At 36.0% G+C, this 22712-nt stretch overlaps 1 pseudogene; it reads right to left on the bottom strand.

The window, feature by feature from the left end:
* Positions 1-20097: 20097 nt before the first annotated feature.
* On the bottom strand, positions 20098-21729 carry LOC147515062 (E3 ubiquitin-protein ligase UPL1 pseudogene; annotated as a pseudogene).
* Positions 21730-22712: the final 983 nt, after the last annotated feature.

Below are 22712 nucleotides of genomic sequence, written 5' to 3'. Positions count from 1 at the left end.
GAGGAATGATTCATCCATCTATGTGAAGCTATGATTATTCTAACTAGTTTCTCATGTTTTAATCTTAACCTTTATTAATCTATACAAGGTAAAACAACAAAAGTCACAATTTTTATTGATCCCTAACCAATCCTGGCAATCTCTATACTAAGATATGATTAGCATAAGAGAAATTCTCCTCTACAAATCTCTTTGTGGAGTTTCCTTTCTCTAGTTCAACTTTTATAATCTCTATCTCTAGACAACTATAGAACTTGAACTTGAAGCACATAAGACAATAAGAAAACTAATGAACAACAATCATAACCCTCACATAGACTTCATAAAAGTCCTCTAATGGAGTTTTACCCTAGTCTTATTGGGTTCATTAACAATAAACAATAATAATAAGACATAATTAAATTAAACTAAACTTATATTAATAAAACTAATGGTGTAATGGAGTTGGAGGTAAGAACATTAAACCCTAATTACTCTAAACTAAATGGAGAAGGAATCAGATATATATTCTAGCTAATGGGAGAGAGAGAGAGAGAGAGAGAGAGAGAGAGAGAGAGAGAGAGAGAGAGAGAGAGAGAGAGAGAGAGAGAGAGAGAGAGAGAGAGAGAGAGAGAGAGAGAGAGAGTTTTGTTTAGCCAAGTTTTGTTTAGCCTTAACCCTTTTTATATAGGAGAGGGTTCGATTTATAATTTCGTGCATAGCTTTGGAGCTGTGTGTTGGGCCACTAAATCAAGCCGAAAACCTAATTACTTAAGTCTAAAAAGGGTTTCTCTATGTAAATTTACTACAACACACATTTCGTCCAATTTTACTGCTCTGATTAGATCAAGCCTTGTACCATTAGAAAGCCCCTTCCGAGCCGGTCGTTATGACATATAATAGGCCCAATTCCAAGGTCTGAGTCCAAAGATACAGTCTATGGAAGTTCTGTTGACTTTCCTGCTCTTTTTCTACCCGCGTTGACTTTGACTTTTCAGCTTTGACTAGGCTTTAAAAAAGTTTTTTCTCCTTAAAACTTGGGCTTTAATCGTATTTTTTCACATAATTAATTCCAAGACTTGAAATACACAAAAACACGTAAACATTACTAACTCTTATTTATTATAAACATAATTCGCCTAAATATAATACTATTGAGGGGTTGAAACTATAATTTTGGGCTCTTATCAAACCACCCCCAAACAGCATTTTGCTAGTCCTCAAGCAAATATGTAAAATTAAAATAAGTGGCCATAAATGTATTCCTAACTACTCTTGTTTCGCTGTGCGACTGTATTGACCATATGCAATAAGGCCTTAAACCTCTAAGAATTTCCTAGTTGATGAGTTATAGCCTCATGAGAGTTTTCTAGAGAAGATACTCATAAACATCATTTATACTACAACGACTAAGAAATAAAAGTAATTGTCCCCTAATTTATCTCAGATATCTATACATCTAACTATTATTTAAACAAGGATCATCAATTTAAAATTTAAGCTAATACATGCATAATAATCAAATCATCTTAAGATAAACAATTATACAATGAACTATGATATGAAATGCAATGGCAGGTCCGTTTTTGAAACCTTTTGGGTAGCGTGCCTAAGTAGGTTCTCACAAGGAATGTATCAAAACACATAACACTTTGATTTTTCCACTCAAGTTTGCTAACTCCAGTGTGCAGTAGGTACACATTTTCTTACAATCTCAATGACAATCCAAGGAAGCCGAGGTCGATCAAACATATCTACCACTTACAATCACACCAACATATTCCTAATTGAGCTAGAGGTCTTTATTATGTGATACGGGGCGTTAGTATTGGTTAAAGAAGAAAAGAAATGGATATTCAAAAAGACAAGTCTGAGAAAATAAGGTATTCATATTATGTAACTAGATAAAACATCGTTCTTATTTTGCTTCTACACTTTGTTTCCATCCTTAGCCCTTTTGTTTTGGCTTTTGACTCCTTTTGATTCTATTTTTGGAGTTCTAACTTTTATTTTTCTTTCCTTTCGGAAGCTTTCTTTTCTTTTTCTTTTTCTTTTTCTTTTTCTTTTTCTTTTTCTTTTTCTTTTTCTTTCGAAGCAACTAACTAATTTTTGTTTACACAAATTTTTCTCTTCTATTTTCTTCACTCATCCTATTTCTCAGACTTATCCAGATAGGTAAGCTAATTTTATTTTTTATTTTGTTTTATTTGGTAAAGGATTTGTGGTTTGTAGAAAGGCTCAATGGGGCGACTAGCGGATAATAAATTTTATATAGGTGTGAATTTCTAGCTATATCGATCCAAAAAGGGCTTAAATTCTCACTTAGGATATGGTATGGTGATCAAGCAAGTGGATGTGTGATTTCTCTACTCATAATTTACTTCTCCCTTGTGTCATCACTCAGATATTTCACTCTTATGAGGCTTTTAGGCTAGATGCTCATAGGATATGTATTAAGTACTCTGACCTAGGTCTCAGAAAAATACTGCCAAGTACAATCAAAGATGCTCATGCAAGATGTTCGTGAAAAGATGCAATGACTATTACCTTCGTATTAATCTATGTTTCAAAAATTAAATTCTAATTCAAGTACTACGTGAGATTTCTAGACTAATATCATTATGGATAAGGGAACAATACTAGACTAATATCATTATGGATAAGGGAACAATACCATTATTACTAAGTGCATAACATAAACTATATTTTTGACAAATTCTTTGTGAGAACCTACTTAGGCATGCTACCCAAAAGTTTCATAAACGGACCTGCCATTGCATTTCATATTATAGTTCATTGTATAGCTGTTTATCTTAAGATGATTTGATTATTATGCATGTATTAGCTTAAGTTTTAAATTGATGATCCTTGTTTAAATACTAGTTAGATGTATAGATATCTGAGACAAATTAGGGGACAATTACTTCTATTTCTTAGTCGTTGTAGTATAAATGAAGTTTGTGAGTACCTTCTCTAGAAAACTCTCATGAGGCTATAACTCGTCTACTAGGGAATTCTTAGTGGTTTAAAGCCTTATTGCATATGGTCAATACAGTCGCACTCAACGAAACAAGAGTAGTTAGGAATACATTTTTGGCCACTTATTTTAATTTCACATATTTGCTTGAGGACAAGCAAAATGTTGTCTGGAGGTGGTTTGATAAGAGCCCAAAATTGTAGTTTCAACCCCTTAATAGTATTATATTTAGGCCAATTATGTTTATAATAAATAAGAATTAGTAATATTTACGTGTTTTTGTATATTTCAGGTCTTGGAATCAATTATGTTTGGTGTTTGGCAGTTAACCAAGATGCTGCCTTGTCGGCTAGGGTGAATAGAAACACCCTAAGTTTAACTTGATCTGGACTTACGCTAAGATGATGGATTGTAGTGAGAACTTGCTCTATCCTACGCATGTGTTGATAAGGCTTCTCGTGGTCTAAACCATGGAAAACCGGTAACTAGTTAAATATATTTGGGGGAATTTAAAAATCCCCCACTAGGTCTGCAAGAACGATGTACGACTTATGGCCATCGTTTAGTGCTTTATAAAAATCAGAGAGAGGAGTCTCTGGTTCTTTAGCCATTAATACAGGTGTAGTGTGTGAAATTCTAGGTAGGCGTGTGCGTTGACATTTACGATAGATAACGTAAGATGGTTTACTCTTACCGAACCTTAATCTCATGCAAGGCTAAGGCTAATATGAAAAAAACCCACCAACAGCAGTCAAACAACAACCTGATATACTAGAAGTAAAACTCCTCTGACAGAAGAGACGAAGAGTGAAAGAAAGAGTACCTGAATGCCTCCTTGCTACGTGTATGAATAGTGTCTTTGATACGCGATCTCAGTGTATTGAAAAAGTTCAAAACACTGAATAATAAAAAAATAACTTTAACAAAAAGAGAGCCTGTGACTAACCTGTGAATCGGGCTTTCTTCGGAAGGGGCGCGGGTGCGCTTAAGTATAGAGTAAACAAGGGTATGGGTACACTTAAGGTACTATTTCAAAAAAAAAATCCAGTAACAAGAAGGCGGGCGTGCTCAGATGATAGAGTTAAGAGGGCGCAGGCGCGCTCAAGGTACTGTTTCGAAAAAAAAATTCCAAGAGCAAAAATCCCGTTTTTTTTTTCTGAAAAAAATAAACACATTGAGAACACAAACAATCAGGTGGGTGGGTGAAGCGGGATATTGGTAGAATTGAAAACTAAGGGAATTTAATTCTAAAACAACTAAGATGGCAGTAGCACTATTTGATAAGCGTTAAAATTGATACTTAATTATCTATAGAAGAATACAAGCAACTAATGGTCAACTACCTTATCAATATTATTCTTACTCTCAATTCATTATGCAATATAGAGAGTCAGGATTCGTTCCACTCCTAGTTGTTTAGAGCTTAGAATTCCACTAGAAATCAAGGTGAGAACAATGATAGTAATGTTGTGATTTATTTAAACTAAAACTAATTATAAATTAATTAAACTAATAATGCAATAAACTAATTTTAAATTAAACTAATTTTAAATTGAGCAATTAAAAGGTGAATTTAATAAATAGGAAGAACATAGAGGAAGGATTAATCCATCTATGTGAAGCTATGATTATTTTAACTAGTTTCTCATGTTTTAATCTTAACCTTTATTAATCTATACAAGGTAAAACAACAAAAGTCATAATTTTTATTGATCCCTAACCAATCCTAGCAATCTCTATACTAAGATGTGATTAGCATAAGAGAAATTCTCCTCCACAAATCTCTTTGTGGAGTTTTCTTTCTCTAGTTCAACTTTGAGAATCTGTATCCCTAGACAACTATATAACTTGAACTTGAAGTACATAAGACAATAAGAAAACTAATGAACAACAATCATAACCCTCACATAGACTTCATAAAACTCATCTAATAGAGTTTTAGCCTAGTTTCATTGGGTTCATTAATAATAAACAATAATAATAAGACATAATTAAATTAAACTAAACTTATATTCATAAAACTAATGGTGTAATAGAGTTAGAGACAAGAAAATTAAACCCTAATTACTCTAAACTAATTAGAGAAGGAAGCAGATATATTATTCTAGATAATGGGAGAGAGAGAGAGAGAGAACCCTAATTTACAACTAAACTAAAGAGGTGAGTAGCTAAGTTTTGTTTAAACTTAACCCTCTTTATATAAGAGAGGGTTAGGTTTACAATTTTGTGCATGGGCTTTGGAGCTGTGTTTTGGGCCACTAAATTAAGCCGAAAACCTAATTACTTAAGTTTAAAAAGGGTTTCTCTGTGCGAATTTACTGCAACATTATTTTCATCCACTTTTATTTCTCTGATTGGGTCAAAACTTGGACCATTAGAAAGCTCTTTCTGAGACGATCGTTTTGATATATAATAGGCTTAATTCTGAGGTCTAAGTCCAAAGTTACGGCCTACGGAAGTTCTGTTAACTTTTCTGCTCTTTTTCTACCCGCGTTGACTTTGACTTTTTAGCTTTGACTAGGCTTTAAAAAGGTTTTTTCTCCTTGAAACTTGGGCTTTAATCATATAATTTCTCTAGCAAGCAATTTGACTCCTTTCTCTTGCAAAAGTGACGTATTTTTCACATAATTGATTCGTAGACCTGAAATACACAAAAACACATAAACATTACTAACTCTTATTTATTATAAACATAATTGGCCTAAATATAATACTATTAAGGGGTTGAAGCTACAATTTTGGGCTCTTATTAATAAACTACTAAAGATCTTATAAAATGGAATAAGAAGTCTTTGGGGATATTTTCCATAACATAGGATCTACACATGATAAGTTGGACAAGGTACTTGCTGGTACTATGGATAAAGAGAACTATATTAAAGTTCAACAGCTCAAGGACACTCTTCACATGTGGGTTGAAAGAGAAAAGAGTTTTTGGCAACAAAAATCTAGTGAGGTGTGAATAAAGGAAAATGGTAGAAACATTAAGTACTTCTATCTTTCTACTTTATATAGAATGGGGAAGAATCTTGTTACCAAGTTAAAAGATGATCATGGTGGATGGGTACAAGGAAGAGATCATGTGGGAGATAACCTCAACCATTTCTTCACTATCCTGTTTACCTCTGATTGTCCTGAACCTGACCAAGAGATCCAAAGTCTTTTTCAACCTTGTATCACTGAAAGGGAGAATGGGCTCCTTACTGCCACCTACAACAAAAGGGTTCTTTCGCAACGCACTCTTTTGCTGCGCCCAAAAATCGTTGGTAAAAGTTATCTATTGCTATGCCGATACACGCCCTTGTAGGTACCGTTATTTCATAATGTAAATTTCTACAAACCGTGAAAACCATGCTCATCGGAATTAATGGTTCTCACGATTTTGGATTGGAAAACATACCTTGAGATCGGCTAAGATAACTCTAAGAATCCAATAGCTATGAAATCAACAACTTATTGACCTTTTGTTGTATTCCTATCAATAGATTGGACGTTATGTGGGCAACGATCTACCAACCCCCTTCTTTCTCTCTTGGCCTATCTCACTCACAAAGCTAGAAACGAATTCAGATCTACTTTTCTTGCCTCTCTTTTTCAACCAATGAATAGTGAATTCGGCTAGGAGAAAAGGGTTTGTTTTTATAGGCTACAACAGGGACCATGAGGAGAAATTAGGGTTGGGCCTCCTGACGGGCTTGGACTTACCATGTTCGCCCAAAACACATAACCCAAGTCTGTCAACAAATGGCTTCTTCCACTAAAGGTCATTGTTGCACTACCGCCCTAATCCTAAATTACGTGTTAGTGTTTATGGGTTCCATATTATATGCTCGTTGATATCCCCTTGTTTATGATATCAAATGCTCGTTGATTAAGTCAAGTTACTGACAACTACATTAATCAACTTCTTATGTCCTTGAGCAGTACTATACCACTCAACCTCATTGTCATGTCGGAATAAATCCACCTGTAGGGTTTACATAACAATCCTTCTGAGCTCCTCAAGGGAACATCATCAACCCGACTTCCTGCGGGTCACAGATTCCTTCTATAATCAACAGCACACCTTACATACAATGTCATTACCCAATCCATCGAGTTTGTTGATTCACAAATGAATCTCACTCATTGATGATTTAAAGTAATGTACAATGCACGTAAGTGCCCGTTATTATATCCGGATTAAGAGGACAAGCATCCATAATAACAGAGGTGTTTGTTCTCTTATATAGTCAGTATAAAGAGAAATAACCTCACTTGGTCATGTTCAATACACACAAAGTGTACTAGTGTAATCCTATAGTCAAGATAGACTAATACCAGATTATACTACAACCTTACCAATGGTTTGTCCAAATCCATCTAGGTTGTGAACGTTTACTTATACTTTATAAGGTACTAATGATATGATCTTCTGTGTGTCACCACACACCATATCATTTGCAACATAAAGTATTAGACACATGCATATAACTAATAATATATAATATGCATAACATTGCCCATATAATTCTCATTCAAAATATAAAGAATTAGAGTTAATACAAAAGTAATGCTTTTAGTATATAACCCTATGAGTCCTTAATAGTTTGTTATTCTTCTATCCACATCTAACTTTCACTTACTTATTGCAACGCCTCTTGCACGGCAATTACATGTAATTAAATATTTTGGTAAGATAATAAATAATATTTTTAAGGAAATTCATTTTTAGGACGCCATTAACGCTACTACTGTATAGCATAATAAGTTGCAACACCTATCGTTGTAAGAAGTTTTTATGTGAACTTAGATTTTATTTGCTCCACCTCTGTTGCGATGACACTACGGTTGCTGAAGTACTTTTTATGGGAGCAGGATATTCTTTTTTAACAAATTTATTTAGGCGGGCCCGTTTTTCATTATCCACTCAAACTAAAAAATGGAAGACCCTAAATATTTGAAAACCCATTTTACTACCATCGAATCTTCTTCCTCTCTTTCCTCCAATGTGGTAAAATAAAAGGTAGGCCTCTCTCTCGCTCTTCTCTCTTTTGATTGAAATTTGCTTCGACTTTTGGTTTATTATCAGGAAAAAAAAAAGACTTTTGGTTTGTTCCCACTTCACTTAATTTTCATATTAGAATTCGGGGTATCCTCCACCATGTTAAAACCTTGACTTTTCCATAATTTGCCACCACCGCCAAAGCTTATGTAAGCTTCAACTTTTGTATAATCCACCATCACCCCCATTAATCCTTTTTTTTGTCATTTCAAAGTTTAATTGATCTTCTCATTCCAAAGCTAAATAATTCTCTCTATGTTTACAGTGATGGCTTCGACGGGTAGTGGCTCAATCAACGATGAAACAAAGGGTCATCTCTTCATACTGGTACAGTGAAGTATAAATGAGTTTTGTTAAAAAAAAACTTTTTATGATAACAGTGGATATTTATGTTAATACTATACTTAGATTTTTGGTTATTATGTTGGAAGGATTTGAATTGCATTTTGAGACTCTTGAACTTACTTTATGAGGTCTCTTGTGTGAATTAATTATTGGATCAGGAAATTTATGTCAGTTTTGAATTTTGTGAAATGGTTGGAATAGTTGGTTTGATGTACATCATATTGTCTATGAAATTTTGAGTGGTGAATAGATGTCATTGGGATTTTTCATGCTAGGGGTGTTAAGCAGAGTGTTTGACTATATTTGTATTTTTTATAATCATCGTTTTTCTGGTGGTTCAATCTATCACTGGTTTTGTTTTTATGTTTAGGCATGTGGTACATGAATGCAATCACTTGGATTTAATGAAATTTTAAATGGCAGTACCATGTTATAAAATTTATGCTATTATAATCATGTTGTCACATAGCATGGGTAATATAAGGCATACGTAACAGACCAACCCAAATTCAATTAATTTTGTATCTTCAATAACTTTATATTAAGTTTTACTTAGCTGAATTTTCTTCTTAGGTCTGGTCTAAACATATTTGGTTCTCATCATGCACTTCTCAGTGAAACCATTTACAACAACGTCAAAGCTAAGGTTTGGTTTTGAACAAGATTTGGTATTAAGTTTTATTTATTTATTGAGTTATAAATGATGATTTAATGGGCTCTGATTTATTTTTGGAATTTTAGCTTGAAGTTTTGAAGAATTTATCAACAAAGGGCTTCTACTTCATCAACTTCAATTCACTCGCATCTCCATAAGTCAAAATTGTGAGCTTTCGATCTCACTAAATTCTTCAATTTAATGTTCCCATGGTACAGTATTCGAATTTTTGTTTTCCTAAATTTGTAGCTACGATACCGTAATACTAGCTCAAATACGCAAGTGTAGCGAAAATCGTATGCATGGAAGTAAAGGACCTAATGTCATTTTATGGTCTTTCTTGTTTAATTTTTTAGGGACCCAAGTGATGCAGGTAAGTATTTGTTAGCAACACAGACTAGAGGAGAGCTATTAATAGCACTAGAGCCATTTATAGTGTACTATTCTAATTATACGCTTGATGTGCTGAATTCTTGCACCATTAAAGTGATACTAGTGTTAGTGATGAAGCTGTTTTTCAGACTAAGATGCTTGATTTGCTTAGGCAAACTAGAATGTACTATTTTCTTGGTTTTGTTTTGGCATTTTAGTTTTTATTATGTATACATATAATTGTATGAAAGAAATGGTTGTGTGGCGATGGTGTGAATGAGTTGATTGTGTCTCGTCTCTAAATAAAGTAGGAAAGTTGTGGTTTAGGTTGAGATGTGGCAGCAATATGGAGTAAGTATTGGTTAGCAATTATGGGCTTCCCTTCCTTGTGGGGTTTTTTTGTTTAGTAATTATCGATGTGCGGAATAGGCATTGATGAGATTGGTTTATTACATATCATGATACATTGTTGTGGACTAGGGGTGAAGGAACTATTTATGAAATCCTGAACTGAAACAGAGAAAAGCTATTAGTGAAGGGGGGAAAAAATTGTAATCTCTGTAAAAAATAGTGATTTTTTTTTATGAGTGCATATTTAAGTAATGCTTGTGTTCCCATGTAGGGCCACATGTTCCCTGGATGTTCTCTTGATTTCTCTCATAGGCATTGATTTCATCTTTTAATATATTCTATTTTAAAGTTTGTGATATTTGGTATCCAACCCAAATTTCTATCTTTGTGTAGTATTAACGTGACTTGTTTATTTGATATTCGTTACGTTTTTGGTTATGTGATCTCTGTCTATGTTTGTTGTAGACTCTAACCTACAAATACTTTCTTTTGAGAAATTTATTAGTTCATTTTCCATCCAAAAATGAGGTTGAGTGATTGTTGTGGGGTTAATTTTGCTATTTCTAAAGTTGTTTCACCCAAAACACTAGTGGGAATTGTATGCAGTTGAGTATGAGGAAATTGCTAGTGCACCACATCGCGATCTCAACCTCTCATTCAAGGTGCGTTGTATCAATTTTTAAATTGCTCATATATTTGTTTTGATAATCTTTAAAATTTAGTAGAAGGAGGGCCCAATTCTAAAAAACAATTATGGTTTCTTTGTAGAGGGTAAGATCCATACGTAACGTTTTTTTTTTTACTATTTTTGTTGAAATTACAAGTTTATAATTGTAACCAAATAGAAGTTATGCTTTAGGTATGATATTGACACACCCAACATTCATCCTTTAGATACTAGGAGTCCCATGTATTGTTATAATAGTATTATGGAACTTCACCAATTGTGGCAGGCTGTAGTGCTACTTTTACATGCTAGGTCATTTGGTTTAACTTGGTAAAAGTATTTTCACATGCATTACTTATCACTAGAGTGCATTTTAACTTTGTTAATATTTCGGAAAAGTGTACTTATTTCTTTTTTCTATTCATTGTATTAGCAGATTAGCTGATGGGTTGTCGATAGATTAATGAAGAAAACTTGGACAAATGATGCTCAAATGACAGCTATGGAAATTCTAGTTTTGAAGAACTTGTCTAATTTAGTAGAGTGTTTTGAAAAATATGTCATGCGATGTATTGGCATAGAGAATGTAATTGTGTAGATTTTTCAAATACTTTTTTTTGGAATGGATGATTTTAGTTAATAAAGTATATTTTGTTACGATTCATTATGTAATGAAATGGGGTTGTTATTGTTATCTACATAAATTGAGTTGTGAAGAATTTTGCATATTCAAAAGAATCAAAATATTGCAGCAAATACATTTTTTGACCTAGGATATTTCAATACGCCCCCTTTGCAACTCTTTGTATGCAGCAATAGAGTCGAAGATTTTGCAATGAAGTAGAGTTGTTAGCAACGTCGAAAGTGCTGATAAAAATAAACTATTTGTGATGCCAAATGGTGGTGTTAAAAATTTGTTTTTGCGACGCTAGCCGTTGCAAATAGTTTGAAATAATTTTAAAACCAATTTAATTTCCGAAAATGAAGTAGCAATGCATATAAACTATTAACAACGAAGTAAGGCATTGCAAAATATTGGACATTTTTGCGACGCCATTGTTTGCATTGCAATTGATCTTTTGAGACCACTTTTTTCCAGTGCCTATGCGACACCACGTTTGGCGTTACAATAGATCAATTGCTACGCTTTTTAGTACATTTAGCGACGAGGTGTGGTGCTGCAAATGAGCCTTTCTGTCATATAGCTAGTGATCACGAGGTGTGGAAAGTGGTTCAAAAGATGGAGAAAACTAAGACCCCGAGACCTGATAGGTTTCAAGGGGTCTTTTACTCTGAATGCTGGGACATTGTTGGTAGAGACATTTCACAATTTGTTCAAGAGTTTTTCATGTTTGGATCCATGCATCCCAAGATGAATGAAACCTTCATTGCTCTCATCCCTAAGGTTAGTAATCCTGATCACATCTCCAAGTTTAGGCCTATTAGCTTTTGTAACTTTGCTTATAATGTTGCCTAAAAAATTCTTGGTAATAGGCTTAAACCTTACCTCAGCTCAACAAGATTGTTTCACCATTCCAAGGTGTTTTTGTTAAAGGGAGAAATATTGGGGACAATGTGGAGACGGTTAGTGAAGTTTTTCATAACATGGATCACATGACTAAGAAATAGGATGGTTGGATGGCTCTTAAGATTGGCATGGCCAAGGCATATAATTTAGATAATATTCTTAAAGGGTTTGGCTTGAGTGTCAAGTGGAGAGGGCTTATAAAGAGTTGTTTATCTACCGTTTCTTTCAGAGTGTTATTAAATGGGTCTCCTTTGTCACACAATTTCCCTAAAAAAAGACTTAGACAGGGGGATCCTTTAACACCATATTTGTTCATTATAATGTAACTGAAGCACTTTCAAGATTAATTTTGAAATATGAAAATGAGGGGCCCATTCTGATAGGGTTATATACTAAAAGCATTACTTTTGTATTAACTCTAATTCTTTATATTTTGAATGAGAATCATATGGGCAAATATTATGCAAATTATATATGTTATTAGTTATATGCATGTATCTAATACTTTATGTTGTAGATGATATGCTGTGAACACATAGAAGATCATATCATCAGTACCTTATAAAGTATAAGTAATCGTTCATAACCTAGATGGATTTGGACAAACCATTAGTACAGTTGTAGTATAATCTAGTATTAGTCTATCTTGACTATAATATTACACTAGTACACTTTGTGTGTATTGAACAGGACCAAGTGAAGTTGTTTCTCATTATACTGACTATATAAGAGAACAAACACCTCTGTTATTATGGATGTTTGTCCTCCTAATCCGAATATAATAGCGGGCACTTACATGCATTGTACATTACTTTAAATCATCAATGAGTGAGATTCATTTGTGAATCAACAAACTCGATGGATTGGGTAATGACATTGTATGTAAGGTGTGCTGTTGATTATAGAAGGAATCTGTGTCCCGCAGGAAGTCGGGTTGATGATGTCCCCTTGAGGAGCTCATAAGGATTGTCATGTAAACCCTGCAGGTGGATTTATTCCGACATGACAATGAGGTTGAGTGGTACTACTCAATGACATAAAAAGTTGATTAATGTAGTTGTCAGTAACTTGACTTAATCAACGGACATTCAATATCTTAAACACCGGGAGATCAACGAGCATATAATATAGAGCCCATAAATGCTGACACGTAATTTGGGATTAGGGCGGTAGTGCAACAATGGTCTTTAGTGGAATAAGCCATTTGTTGACGGACTTGGGCCGTGTGTTCTGGGCGAACATGGGAAGCCCAAGCCCGTCAGGAGGCCGAACCCTAATTTCTCCTCATGGTTCCTGTTGTAGCCTATAAATAGAATACTCTCTCTCTCTCTCTGGCCAAAATTCACTATTCACCTGGTTTAGAAAAAGAGACAAGGAAAGATAGATCTAAAATTGGATCTAGCTTTGTGAGAAAGAAGGGGATTGGTAGATCGTTGTCCACACAACGTCCAATCTATTCTAAATGAATACAACAGAAGATCAAGGGGTTGATTTCGGATTTCATAAAGCTTGGATTCTCAGAGTTATCTAAACCGGATCTAAAAGGTATGTTCTCAATCCAAAATCGTGAGAACCCCATTGATTTCGCTGCGCGTGGGTTCTCGCGGTTTGTAGAAATATTCGTTCTGAAAATAACGGTTCCTACAATTGGTATTGAAGCATGTAGATTTGTTGGTAGATATAGAACTGTTCTAACATAGTTTTGTAGGCATCTAGACCAACTGTTATGGTCAGAATGATTTCTGGAAATAAATGGATCATTTTTTATTTTATGAAAAATTGATAGTTTTTACAAGTTTTGATTATCAATGGATGTAATTTAAATCACGGTATGTATTGTGTTATTGTTTTTATCATTGATGTAATCTATTGTAGAGATCAAAAGATCAAAAAGATCAAGATTTGGATTGGTCGAAATCTTGATTTGAATTTTTTCCGCTGAAGCGCCTAGAAGTGAGTGCGGGTCGCACCTTATGCAGGCACAACTAGAGCGCGGGTCGCGCTAAAGCGCCTGGAAGTGAGCCCGGGTCGCGCCCTTCAAGACAGAAAGAGAAATTTTTTTCTCTAAGATGAGATGATTTTTGTTTGCTGTTCGGGGGTCTATGAAGTGATTTCGTGAGGTTTCCAGTGAAGGAAACAAGTCACGATTTCTAAAAAAAAATCGGGGCGCTGCCCTGAACCCAACGACATGACCAGGCAGGTCAAACCCTGTCGGACTTTGCGAAGGCAACTAAAAGAGTTCAACGAACAGGATGGAGCAATGGATATGGGCCACAACAGTTGGGAATTTGTTTTCCATTTTATTGTTCATATTTGCTTATTCTATATGCATGTTTTTATTTGTGGATGTTTGCTAAAAACTAAGCCCACATGAATAATAGATAACATGAACATAGACCTGACCAGTAAACAAAAAGATCTTCAGTTCTAAATAACTAAGTGGGAGCGGGAATTTGTTTCGTATAAATCTCACGGTCTCCATTACTGGTTTGTTGGTAATGTAATTATACTTGTGCGTCGGTTTTAGTGCCTTCCTCCATATCGGATGAGTCTAATTACGGATTACCAGAACAAACTTCTAAAGGACAACTATATGAAGTTATTAATGTATGGATTCACTTCTCCATCTGAAGGGATTCATTACAAATAATGGACTAAGAAGTTGAATAATGGTATACACTTAGATGCAAGTAATGGTATCCTCCCCATCGGAGTCACTGCTATTATTTGTAGGACCAAAGAAGGTCAGCATTTTAGTTTTACTTATCTAAATGGCATGTGTCCACTCTAACGAGTGGTGTGCTGTTAAGTCGACAAGAAGTAGAACTAATAGGAAAAACCTCTCTACACGAATGTAGATAGGGTAAACATCCACACTATCGTGGCTTACTACATCTCGGTGTGTAGGGTGCTGCTGGGTTAATTAATTGATTTTTAAGTTAACTCCATAAGTATTTCCACGAATGTAGAATAGTAAACATCCACACTATCGTGGCTTACTACTTTTCGATGTGGAGGGTGCAAGTGATGGGTTGATTAATTAATTAATTTTTGTTATTAACTCAAGAAGTTTTTGCCCTACATAATAGTTATTTTATGTGATTCTCAGGTTTTCAAAATGGTTACTTTCAACCCACTAGCAACTATTCTTAAGGAAAACAAACTTATTGTCCCTTATAACAAAGACTGGAACGAAGATGGTCCTCTTCTCACACCAGAGAATAATGGAGGTATGTCTCATGCACTAGTTGTTGAAACATGTTTAGCAGTGTTATCTACCAATACCTAGTGTGTAGATACAGGAGCCACTGACCATGTATGCATTTCGATGCAAGGGTTCCAGAAAACTAAGTGCTGGAGAGATTACCATATCTTTGGGGGATGCTACGAAAGTAGTGGCTGTTGCAGTGGGAGATGTTTGTTTATCTTTTGGTAGAAATAAGACTATGGTGTTAAAAAATTGCCTTTATGTGCCTAATTTTAGAAAGAATTTAATTTCAGTTTCTATGGCAATTAAGGATGGATATTCTGTTTCTTTTAATGACAAGGTAGTCATTAAGAAAAGTAAACATTTTATCTGTTCTGGTATATTAGAAGGCAATTTATACATCATTAATCCTATTCCACCCACAGTGCAACAAATGGAAATTAATAACACAATTTCTAATTCAAATAAGAGAAAGGAACCTTCTCAAATGAACCAAACACATCTCTGGCATCTACGGTTAGGTCATATCAACTTGAGGAGGATTCAGAGATTGGTAGCCAATGGACCTTTGGGTTCATTGAAAGTGGAAACTTTTCCTATCTGTGAATCCTGCTTGGAAGGTAAGATGACGAAAAGGCCTTTTACAGCCAAGGGGTATATAGCCAAAGATGCGTTGGAACTGGTTCATTCTGATTTATGTGGGCCCATGACTGTCCAAGCTAGAGGTGGTTTTGAATACTTTGTCACTTTCATTGACGATTATTCAAGATATGGGTACATTTATTTGATGCGTCGTAAGTCTGAGTGTTTTAAAAAATTCAAAATGTACAAGGCTGAGACAGAGAAACGTCATGGAAAATGTATCAAATCACTACGATTAGATCATGGTGGTGAATACCTCTTAGGAGAGTTTAGGGATTATTTATCAGAGGTTAGGATTACATCCCAAATGTCTGCACCTAGGACTCCCCAACATAATGGTGTAGCAAAGAGGAGAAACAGGACTCTTATGGAAATGGTTAAATCGATGATGAGTTATTCGGATTTACCAATTTCGTTTTGGGGATATGCCTTAGAAACGGCAGCTTACATTCTGAACCTGGTACCTTCTAAATCAGTACCTAAGACCCCAACAGAATTGTGGACCGGGCGTGAGCCTAGTATGAAACACATTCGGATTTGGGGTACCCTAGCACATGTGTTAGGAGATGTTGATAAGTTGGGATCTTGTACAAAATTACGCTTGTTTGTAGGCTATCCTAAAGGAACGAAGGGTGGTTTATTTTATAGTCCTAAGGATCAGAAGATCATTGTTAGCACCAATGCTCGATTCTTAGAAGAAGACTATATGATGAACCACAAAACCCCAAGTAGTATTATTCTAGAAGAATTAAGAGGAGAGACACCAACTACTTCAGTACCAATTGTACAAGAACTGGAACCACAATGTGTCAATAATGACGTACAATAACAAGAGGTACTTCATCATAGTGGGAGGGTTGTTAGACAACCTGACAGGTGGATTGGTTTGGGAATGACTTCAGACATAACCATTGATAACCAAGATCCTGATCCCTGGACCTACATTGAAGCACTCCAAGATAAAGATGTAGAATCTTGGCAAAAGGCAATGATTTCTGAGATAGAATCTATGGATTCTAATCAAGTCTGGGAGCTTGTAGAGCCACCCAATGGTGTTAAAACCATTGGATGCAAGTGGGTCTATAAAAGGAAAATAGGGGCAAACGGTAAGGTTGAAACCTTTAAAGCAAGGCTGGTGGCAAAGGGCCTCAGAGAGAAGGTATCGATTATGAGGAGACCTTTTCACCAGTAGCCATGCTTAAGTCTATCTGGATTCTTTTATCCATTGCAGCTCATTTCGATTATGAAATTTGGCAAATGGATGTCAAGACAGCTTTCCTTAATAGAAGTCTTGAGGAAACCATCTATATGAAGCAACCAGAGGATTCATTGAAAAAGGTCAAGAGCATCTTGCTTGTAAGCTTAAAAGATCTATTTATGGACTTAAACAAGCTTCTAGATCTTGGAACATTCGTTTTGATGAGGTAATCCAATCTTATGGATTTGATCAAAGCCCAAACGAATCTTGTGTGTACAAGAAATTTGATGGAAACGTAGTGGTATTTCTTGTGCTTTGTGTAGATGACATCTTACTCATTAGAAATAATGTGAAAGTGTTGTCAGATATAAGGGTATGGTTATCAAAGCAATTTGATATGAAGGACTTGGGAGAAGCGGGTCACGTCCTTGGGATCAAAATTATAAGAGATCGCAAGAAAATGATGTTGTGCTTATCCCAGGCTACCTATATTAATACTGTGTTGACTTATTTTAGCATGCAAAACTCCAAGAAAGGTTTCTTGCCTTTCAGGCATGGAGTTCCTCTATCAAAGGATATGTGTCCCAAAACACTAAAAGAGATAGAGGACATGAAAGCGGTTCCTTATGCTTCGGCTGTAGGAAGCTTAATGTACGCCATGCTATGCACGAGGCCAGACATCTGTTTTGTTGTAGGCATGGTTAGCAGATATCAGAAGAACCCAGGACAAGGGCACTAGACTGCGGTAAAACATATTCTGAAGTACCTAAAAAGGACTAAGGATTATATGTTAGTATACCATGCAGATAGTTTGGTTCCCTTAGGGTATACAGATTCTGATTTTCAGTCAGATAGGGACAAGAGTAAGTCAACCTTAGGTTGTGTGTTTACCTTGGGAGGTGGAGCCATAGTATGGAGGAGTGTCAAGCAAAAATGCATGTCTGACTCCACCATGGAAGCTGAATATGTGGCAGCCACTGAGGAAGCCAAAGAGGTAGTTTGGCTCTGGGACTTCTTATTGGACTTGACAGTGGTACCTGGTTTACCTAAGAGTATCACACTTTATTATGATAACTCTGGTACGGTATCTAACTCGAAGGAACCACGAGCCTATAAAGCAAGTAAACACATTGAGCGCAAGTACCACCTGATACGATCAATCGTAAAGAAAGAAGATGTCACTGTTACCAAGATAGCATCAGAAGATAACCTGGCTGACCCCTTTACAAAGAGCTTACCGGCTAAGTCTTTTGACAGGCATGTTGAAGGGATGGGAATCAGATGTTTGGCAGCATAACTTTATGTATAAGTGGGAGATTTGTTAGTAGTATACTAAAAAGCAATGCTTTGAGTATAAGTGGCAGATTGATAAGGTTATATACTAAAAGAATTACTTTTGTATTAACTCTAATTCTTTATATTTTGAATGAGAATCATATGGGCAAATATTATGCAATTATATATGTTATTAGTTATATGCATATGTCTAATACTTTATATTGTAGATGATATGGTGTGAACACATAGAAGATCATATCATCAGTACCTTATAAAGTATAAGTAATCGTTCACAACCTAGATGAATTTGGACAAACCATTAGTACAGTTGTAATATAATCTGGTATCCTCCTAATCCGGATATAATAACGGGCACTTACATGCATTGTACATTGTTTTAAATCATCAATGAGTGAGATTCATTTGTGAATCAACAAACTCGATGGATTGGGTAATGACATTATATGTAAGGTGTGTTGTTAATTATAGAAGGAATCTGTGTCCCGCAAGAAGTCAAGTTGATGATGTCCCCTTGAGGAGCTCAAAAAGATTGTCATGTAAACCCTGCAGGTGGATTTATTCCGACATGACAATGAGGTTGAGTGGTACTACTCAATGACATAAAAAGTTGATTAATGTAGTTGTTAGTAACTTGACTTAATCAACGGACATTCGATATCTTAAACATGGGGAGATCAACGAGCATATAATATGGAGCCCATAAACACTGACACGTAATTTGGGATTAGGGCGGTAATGCAACAATGGCCTTTAGTGGAATAAGCCATTTGTTGACGGACTTGGGCCGTGTGTTCTGAGCGAACATGGGAAGCCCAAGCCCGTCAGGAGGCCCAACCCTAATTTCTCCTCATGGTCCCTGTTGTAGCCTATAAATAGAATACTCTCTCTCTGGCTGAAATTCACTATTCACCTGGTTTAGAAAAAGAGGCAAGGAAAGATAGATCCAAAATTGGATCTAGCTTTGTGAGAAAGAAGGGGATTGGTAGATCGTTGTCCACACAACGTCCAATCTATTCTAAAGGAATACAACAGAAGATCAAGGGGTTGATTTCAGATTTCATAAAGCTTGGATTCTCAGAGTTATCTAAACCAGATCTAAAAGGTATGTTCTCAATCCAAAATCGTGAGAACCCCAATGATTCTGCTGCGTGTGGGTCACTACTAAAAAAATGGCTTATAAGCTCAGCTAAAAGGTGAGATGTTAGAGTTTTTACCTCGGTTTTCTAAGAAAAACAAGTCGAGGTAAAAACCACTGAGATAATAGAGTTCTATAAAAGCGAGATAATAAGCTACTAAATTATCTCAGAAGTCTGACATCTTATCTAAATCTATTATCTCAGTTTTCTCAATCAAAAAGAGATTATATGGAATAAAACCGAGATAAATTGTGATTGAAACCAAATAGTATAGAAGAAAACTGAGATAATTAGTGATTGGAACCGAGATGATAATAGAAACAACCGTGATAAATTCTTATGGAAAGCCGGTTTTACGTACAACCTTTTACCTCACCTCTTTAATTAGCCGACATAACTAAACACTTTTTTTTTTTGAGAAATTGTGCTGGTATTGTTCACTTAATCATGACAACCTGCAGATAAAAAACACTTTTCCAACCACATTCACCTTCATATTCATAAACATCAACACCAATCAACAAAAGTAAATTTCTTTGAAGAATCAAATTTCATTGAGAATTGAACAGACAATGTGGAACATGAACATAACTAATAGTTACATCAAGTCATAAAGTAGCTAAGCTAAATAGTTATTTACATTAAAGTTTTGCTAATAAAACTAATAAAAGCTCCAAAATCATCTCTTTTTGAAAGTGACTCGCATGGAACCTACCAAGCCAAAATGAAGATATTAATTAAATGATTAGTTTGACAATTAATATATTTTATTAATCCAAATGACAAAAAATTATAACAAGCTCCATATGCCATGTGAATCTGAAAATGTTGAGCGCCAGAGATACCTTGTAATGCTTTAAAACCCTCCAAGGGTACCTTAGATGTTCCAGTGACAAACTGAAGAAATCTTGCCATGTCTTCCTTGTTGAATGCTTTGACAACCTCCTAGAACACTTGGACAATGGCAGATGCGGTATTGTAACCGGTATACTTTCGATTATTAGCCTCGGATCATCCAAGTCAATCTCTGGAAGCCCACTGATAAGAAGCTCAAGCTCTTTATCATTGAATATTGAAATAAGCTCTCTCGGTACTAATTCGTTGAAACCTTCTAAAAAGGAATTGATTTGAAGACGGATGGCATTTGTCAAGATATGCTCCGCAACAAGGTCTACATACTCGTGCTTTGTTTATTCTTTTACCGAAATGTTTCTTCCTCTGGGTATGAGCTCATAATCAGTAACCTCAGTCTTCTCATAAAGAATGTGCTTTTCCTCATCAGCATCCATGCTAAATGTCAAATTAGGTATATCACTAACATCATTCTCTAGCATCCATTTCAAATTCTTATAATAATCTGGGTCAACAGCCTCTATATCATGGTAAGTCACCTTTGCCCCAAGAATGTGCTTGTAGAAGGAGCGAGTGAAGTAAATGTCTAAAAGTTGGCCATCAAACAATGCCTTGGCAACCACTCGGCCCACAAATTTGAAGTAAGAAAGATGCTTAGTTTGGTATACCGAATTGGGGTTCGGTTGGAAAGTTGCATCGCTGCCCACAGTGGTGAACAACAAAGCTCCTTTGTCAAATATGACCTCGACAAGAATCGATACCATTCTCTAGTCGGGCCACCGCATCAATGCCCTCCTCACCTTGAAGCTGCGGTCGGGGGCGCCCTTTCAAGTCTTGAGTAGACGCATTCTTAACTCGATTATAGGAGTCCTCCAACACATGCACGATTTTAACACTAATACGCGGTGGGGAGGAAGGATGTTGTTTCGTGTTGTTGCCCCGATTCTCGGCGAAAATATGCTCTCTTGTTGTCAAAATCAATAAGTATTGGTACTTTAAGCACCATAGAGTGATTTTTCCAAGCAAACCTGGATTCGCCGCGATGAAAGCATTCAATAGGCGCCGATGCTTCAAAGCAAACCTTGCAAATGTCACGAAGCATCGGGCCGTCTCGAAGTGCACCACCAAATTTAGTAGATGCATGATTCGGTTGAACTCCCACCGATTCTTTTACTTCTCTAGCGGTGACATTGGCATTATCTTGAGGAGAATGGAATGGTTCGTCTAAGGCTTCTCACACAAAACAAAGAAAGCCTCAATAAATGGAAGAAACCACTACGCACCGGGGAGGAAGAGGTGGGAACGAGAAGAAGCGCCTCAACGTGGTCGCGCCAACATTCGTGACTAGAAGAGGCGAGCCCGCCCGAAGTTTTGTCTCGATGGTGCATATACAATCGCTTCGAGTTCATGCCACGTGGTTCAAGAGCTACATTCAAGTTTGCTCCTCCCCATCATTCATTTTACCCTTATTTGCATCTACCGCAGTGCGGTCGGTGTAGTCGATGCACCAAGTGCTTGTAGAACACGTAAAATAGCTGCCTGACCATGGAACCAAAGACTCGGGCCCAAAGATGTGTGTACACTTTAATGTGATGAGCTCACCAATAGCAGAAGTACTCAAGCCATGAGCTAAACCTGCCAACTCCGAAATAAAGAACTTCCTATGGGGACTAGCAACGGAGGCCATCTTCTTTAGGCCTCCGGCCGCAAGCAAATAGACTTTATTTGAAAGCCTAGCAATTTTAAATCAAATGACATTACTGAAAAGAGACAGAAAAGTTGACCAAAAGCATACTTAAGTCAATCATATCATACAAAACAAAATAAATTTTAATTACCCCTCACGGGCAAGAAGCCTGCACAAGTTTTGCAAATCCGGCTCAGGGAGCTTCAGAAAGACATAATACTTATCAACAGTTCTCTTAATGGCTGGGGCCGGTATCTCGCTATAGATACTCTTATCCAACTCTTGGCAGGAATCTACATTAGCTATAGATGCATGTTGTTGACTATCACCTGGTTCTTCAGTCGCCGGTAAACTTGGTACATTTACTGCACCAAATCCAGAATGACGCTGACAATCGACCTTCGAAGCACCTATATAAACAGCCACTTGAAGCAAGCCCATTATCTGGTCTAGATGAGCATTGCTGCGTAAAAAGAGTGGTTGATTCAATAGCTTCAGGAATAATACTACAGGTATATCACATTGAAATGTTTACCATTCGAAACAATAGTGAACTAAAACTAAAGTGAAACATGTTACATGAGATGTTAACGGAATCACGAGATATTTACATGATTGAGGTACATGTATTCAGTTCAACCCCAAACAACCAAAAACTTATAGTTCCCAGAGAATCAAATTGAATAAAAAGATGAAAAAATGATGGATGCCACTATTTTATTCTCTAAGGAAATTCGTCGAGCAAATGGCGGTAACACGACTCCAGTTTTCG

Source organism: Coptis chinensis, chromosome 2, assembly GCF_015680905.1.
Source record: "Coptis chinensis isolate HL-2020 chromosome 2, ASM1568090v1, whole genome shotgun sequence".
NCBI classification, from domain to species: domain Eukaryota; kingdom Viridiplantae; phylum Streptophyta; class Magnoliopsida; order Ranunculales; family Ranunculaceae; genus Coptis; species Coptis chinensis.
The sequence above is the reverse complement of the archived record's forward strand: the minus strand, read 5'-3'. Positions and strand labels throughout refer to the sequence as shown.